The sequence below is a fragment of the Brassica napus genome, unplaced genomic scaffold, assembly GCF_020379485.1.
Source record: "Brassica napus cultivar Da-Ae unplaced genomic scaffold, Da-Ae ScsIHWf_1227;HRSCAF=1753, whole genome shotgun sequence".
Classification (NCBI taxonomy): Eukaryota; Viridiplantae; Streptophyta; class Magnoliopsida; order Brassicales; family Brassicaceae; genus Brassica; species Brassica napus.
The window spans coordinates 177,501-183,927 of NW_026014649.1; positions in this window are offsets into that span (position 1 = coordinate 177,501).

Sequence of the window (6,427 nt, forward strand, 5' to 3'; positions counted from 1 at the left end):
TCTTCGCACATGACCTTTGGTTCTTTATATAAAGGGGAGGACTTCCAGGGATTATGAATTCATTTTCATTCAGTCTCATTCTGTCTGACACAAAGGACACACGTCCTAAACAAGCCGGAAGGGCAGAATCCGGGATCAAAACCATAAGGGCACTATCCGGTTCATGGTGAGTATGGCTTCTAGCCGTAGCTTTTATAAGTCACTAAGGCCAATAGGAAGACCTATTCCTGGACGGAAATAGGCGCCAAGGACCAAGGGTGGTTAGCCGAGAGACCGACTGACCAATTGGTAAGGGCTATAGCGGCTGTGAGTGGTTCTATCTCTGTCTCTTTATATTATTATGTCTATATGATATATATATATGGAACGTGATAGTTAACCATATTACCACGTCATAGACCATGGGGTCATGGTTGGTTACGTTGATTGTTAACCATAGCGGATAGGTTGGATCAAAAGGGTACTAGTCGCCAAAGGTTGCCTGTTGCAAAGGGTCATGAGTTACCAAAGGTTGTGAGATACCAAAGGATGCAAGTAACCAAAAGGTACGAGATACCAATGGTTGCAAGTATCAAAGGGTACGAGGACCAAAGGGTGCATCGTGATCCAAGGTTGCGTGTTGCCAAAGATCATGTCGTGATCCAAGAGGTACGAACGTGTCGTGATCCAAGAGGTACGAATGTGTCGTGATCCAAGAGGTACGAACGTATCATGATCCATCGGATGTGAACGGTTCGTGACCGAAAGGGTACAAACGGGTTGGGACTGAAAGCGTACGAACGGAACGGGACCGAAAAGGGTACGAGTGGTTCAATGGTCATAAGGACACCAAATGCATTATGTTGGGCGTGGACCCACATGATGGCAATAGGTTGTCCTACAGGTCAATACATGAGTCTAAGGAAATAGCGAAGGCCTTAAGGCTAGTGCAATCCGTACAAAATGATTGATGTATGAACCATAATCCATGGTCAATGGATGACGGTTCTGGCCGCAAAGGCTAAGTGGGATATCTTACGATCAACCTTTGGTTGGTGAGTAAGATAGGCGCCATATGCCTCATGTAGGGCATAGACCCACATGATGGCAATGGAAGGCCGGTTATATCAGTACATGCTAAGTGGACGATGGCTTATCAAGTCTAGTGGTCGGATCATGTTTCATGACGATGGTTCGATGGCCGAACACTAGTATGGATAGTCACGTTGCTGGAGTAAGAGTATTGATGTGATGCTTCTAGATATCAACGTTGGTGTTAATAGATTCGAGATTGGCTAAGAGTCATGACGAAGTGTGTGGCTAGTACTATGTGTCGTAGACCATAGATACTGAGCCTAAGTGTTTCAAGGAAGGCCGTGTAAGATCTGATCATGATTGAGTATGGACGACCTTACGTCTGAATGATGGTTCAAGGTGTCAGTCCTAACCTGATTAATTAATGCATCGGTTGGTATGAACAAATCATATATGTTGTCTGGGTTAAGTCCCAAGGCCGGTCAGGCCAGATGAAGACTCATCAGTTCCAAGTCATGTGAGGATGGTTGGTTGATTGACTTAGGATCTAATGAGCTTTGTCAGTCCGGAAGATGGACTTGGTACTATTGCCTATAAGGCAAAAGGATTTCGGATTGTGCATGAGCCGAGAAAGGCCATATGCAAACCCTTATCCTTTCAAAGACTTCTCAAAGGTTATTTATGTATGTGGGGATGGTTGGTTTAATGACTAAGTACCTATGGGAGTTGTTTGATGCAGGAGTCACGATAAGAACCTTAAGTAAGATCATTGAGTGATCGGGGTTCAGCTGTCAAGCAAGAGAAATTTGAGTCAATGGAGGACCGATGAGCTAATAAGCTCCATAGATGTGGCAAATGTATGATCTAGCATTTACTTATGTAGATCTAGATAGAATGGTTTAGGGGAATGGAACTTCAGAATCGTATGGCTTGGTTTGGGTTTAGGATTGACCTTTAAGCTAATTGGTAGTTGAGTAAGCTGACCAAGGCTAAGGTGATTCGACCAGACAAGTGTTAGATTTGTTTTAGACCAATGGTTAACTAGAGAGTAATCCGCTGCGTATCTGTTGAAAGGATCTAACCTATTAATGACTAGGGAAGACTTTAGATAAGGTTTAAGTTAGCCCTTGCCTTTAGGCGATATCATAAATAAAGGGCAAAAATTAAGAGGTTCGGCCAGGAAGTGGACCGAGCGATGTAAGGCTTGACCACGGTCTTGTCGGCCGGATCGGGCTATTACAAGTTGGTATCAGAGCATGCTTGATCCTGTTTAGGACAACGCTCTAAGATTATGAGTTTCATACCGAAATTATTTCCAAACTATGATGACTATGAAACCTTAGTTTGGGTGAGCCAAGAAAGAGTTGAGGAAAGCTAGGGTATCATGCTTGTGAATGTGGGAATTCTAAGATGAACCGGCTTAGCCAAGATACCTTTTCCAAGGGCAAGAACCTAAAAACAGAAAGGTTGGTATATCTAGTATTTAGAAGTAATAGACGGGTTGGAAGGGATGGAAGCAATGCAAGACTTGTTTATGGATGACCTGAAAAAGGGAAGTAACATGGACCACAGAGTGGCTTGGGTTGAAATAAACGTGCAGCATTCTACTGAAGTAAAGTGTTATCCCTTGATGGTCGTTCATAATAAGTAAAGCATATGCAATATTAAAATCTGACTCAAGGGAGACACTACATGACCAGTACACGAGTGGACTTCTGATCAGATGGATCAGTTAGGACTCGGTATAAGTCAAGGTAGGTGTTGGGGTCAAAAACGGTTACGACAAATTTAACATTCAAAACGTCCGAATAAGAAAATAAGAGTTTCTCCGAAGAGTACTTTTCGGAGAAAGATTCTTCCTTACGAAAAAGCTTCGCGAAAGAAAGAATCGAGATATCCGAGGAAAACTCGAAACAGGTCATTACGCAGCGACCAAACGTCCGCCACGCTCGGTCGCTACGTAGCGACCGAGCGATCGTCCAGCTCGGTCGCTACGTAGCGACCGAGCGATCGTCCCGCTCGGTCGCTACGTAGCGACCGAGCTCGAGCCAAGCTCGGTCGCTACGTAGCGACCGAGCGTTCGTCCCGCTCGGTCGCTACGTAGCGACCGAGCTCGAGCCAAGCTCGGTCGCTACGTAGCGACCGAGCGATCGTCCCGCTCGGTCGCTACGTAGCGACCGAGCTCGAGCCAAGCTCGGTCGCTACGTAGCGACCGAGCGATCGTCCCGCTCGGTCGCTACGTAGCGACCGGGCTCGAGCCAAAGATCGGTCGCGGTGTAGCGATTGAACCTTTCCGAACAGCGATACGACACCAGTCCTTGCATTCTCGTCAAACCTTCGAATGCTATCTCCCGAAGACCGTGGCAAGCTCAGTCCATGTTTCCCGCTATTCTAAATCCATCGATCAAACTTCGATTAGAAACCGCGGAAAACTCGTAGTAAACGTGTCGAGTCGGAAGACGGCCCAAAGGGACCTAAAACACGACTCGAGGCCCATCCTACGATTTTTCCTAATCAAAAGCCCGTGAACCACAGCATGGTTCGCGCTTGGCCCACGAGGAAGGATAAATGTCAAGTTTCCGCGGATAAATACGGAAGTTTTGAAGATAATTGTGAAGATCGGGAAAAATGGAATATCTCCATTTTTTGCTATGACGGCTTAAGGGCAGAAGAGTAAAAACGTAAACCGACCTTGGAGCTAGTATATAAGGAGTCCTAGGCGAGGAGCAGATGAGAGAACTTTTTCAGAGCAAACTTAGCACTTAGAGCGATTTAGGCAACTTTCCGTTTTTGTTATTTCGAGCTGCGACTCAAATAGGTTTAGCCGTCTTAGGGTTGCTAGAACTAGGAATCTCGCCGACAGCTCTCGAGCCCAGGCTTATACCTTGTTGTAACGCTCATACGCAGATTCGGAATAAGATCTACTTTGCTCTCTTTTCGATTTCTTATCTTTATCGTTGTTATTCTCGTGTTCTGATTGCTTGACGTGTGGTAATTAACAGATATCCGGGTCCTCTGGGAAACTAGGGTTTTCTTAGTTTCCTTATTTAAACGGAAATCGACAGTGCGAATTTCGGTTCCCACAGTTTGGCGCTAGAAGGAGGGGGACTTACGGATCAATCTAACCCGCAAAAACCACTCAACGATCAGGAACGACATGCGGGATTCGACGTGCGCGAATGTCATCTCGTTCAAGGGGGGAGAAACGGTCGATCGAGCCAAACCTCGGAACGATCTCCTTGTTATCGAGTTGACAATTCGAGATATCGACGTCGCTAGAGTACTAATCGATACCGGAAGCTCGGCCGATATCATCTTCAAAGACACTCTTGAAAAGATGGGGATCAGTCAATCCGAGATCGCAAAATGCCCAAGCCCACTGCTAGGGCTTTCGGGGGAAACGACCATGGCCTATGGATCGATTAGACTCGCTGTCAAAGCCGGAACCGTGACAAACATCACAGAGTTTCTAGTCGTTGACCGCCCCGCGTCTTACAACGTTATCATGGGAACACCATGGCTGAACACCATGCGCGCAATCCCATCAACCTACCATCTTTGCCTCAAGTTCCCAACCCCCAACGGAGTCGAGGTAATCTGGGGAAATCCAAGAGTTTCACAGGTCTGTTTCGCCGCGGAACTAAAACGAAAGAGACCGATCCACGAAATTGCTCCTAAGAGAGCGGAGAAAAAGACCTCCGGCAAAGATACGCGAAGTCAGGATTCAGCGGAATTCTTCTGGCAATCTCGTATCTTCGCAGCTCTAGACGAAAAACGCGAGCCAACTTGTGAACCCGTGGTAACAATCTGTCTCGACAAAGCCTTCCCAGAACGCTGCGTCAAGATTGGAGCCAATCTCCACGAGCCACTAAAGACAGAACTCATAACCTGTCTTAAAAAGAACCTTAACACTTTCGCATGGGCTGCGGAAGACATGCCAGGGATTGACATTAACATAACATGTCACGAGCTGAATATCGATCCGACATTCAAACCCGTCAAACAGAAAAGACGGAAGCTGGGACCCGAACGTGCTACCGCGGTAAACGATGAGGTCGAAAAACTGCTTAAAGTTGGGTCGATAACAGAGGTAAGATACCCGGACTGGCTCGCCAACCCCGTAGTAGTCAAAAAGAAAAACGGGAAATGGCGAGTTTGCGTAGATTTTACCGACCTAAACAAGGCATGTCCAAAGGATAGTTTCCCTCTACCGCATATCGATCGATTGGTAGAAGCAACGGCGGGCAACGAACTCTTAACCTTCATGGATGCTTTCTCAGGCTATAATCAAATTAGGATGAATCCCGACGATCGTGAGAAGACTGCGTTCATTACCGATCGCGGAACCTATTGTTATGAGGTAATGCCCTTCGGCCTCAAAAACGCTGGGGCAACTTACCAACGACTCGTGAACCGAATGTTCTCCAAACAACTCGGAAAAACGATGGAAGTTTACATTGACGACATGCTTGTCAAATCCCTCAAAGCAAGAGATCACGTGTCACATCTCGAAGAATGCTTTGCACAACTAAACTCCCATAACATGAAGCTCAACCCGACGAAATGTAGATTCGCCGTGGCATCAGGAGAATTCCTCGGTTACTTGGTGACCAACCGCGGTATCGAAGCAAATCCAAAACAGATCAACGCTCTAATCGAGATGGCTTCGCCGAAGAATAAACGGGAAGTCCAAAGACTGACCGGCAGAATCGCAGCACTTAACCGATTTATTTCACGATCAACAGATAAGTGCCTACCCTTCTACGACGTCCTGCGAGGGAATAAAAAGTTCGAATGGACGGAAGAGTGCGAAAACGCCTTCCAACAGCTGAAGCGTTATTTAGCTACTCCTCCAGTCCTCGCAAAACCCGTGGAAGGGGAGCCTTTATTCTTATACATCGCGGTATCGGCAACAGCCGTAAGCGGAGTCCTGATCAGGGAAGAACGCGGAGAACAGAGACCTATTTTTTACATAAGCAAGACCTTGCTCGATGCCGAATCTAGGTATCCGTTGATGGAAAAATTGGCATGCGCGGTCGTAACATCGGCCCGAAACCTACGACCGTATTTCCAATCCCACACGATTGTTATCCTAACGACTTTTCCCTTACGGACAATTTTGCATAGCCCAAGTCAATCGGGCCGATTGGCCAAGTGGGCGGTCGAGTTGAGCGAGTATGACATCGAATACCGACCAAGGACGAGCGCAAAGTCACAAGTGCTCGCAGACTTTTTGGTCGAACTTCCAACGGGAGCAATAACCAACGAAGAACCAAATTCCACCTGGCTCCTCCACGTCGACGGATCTTCATCCAAGCAAGGATCGGGTATCGGGATCCGTCTCACATCTCCAACGAGCGAGATCCTGGAACAATCGTTCAGACTGGAATTCCATGCCTCAAACAACGAGGCC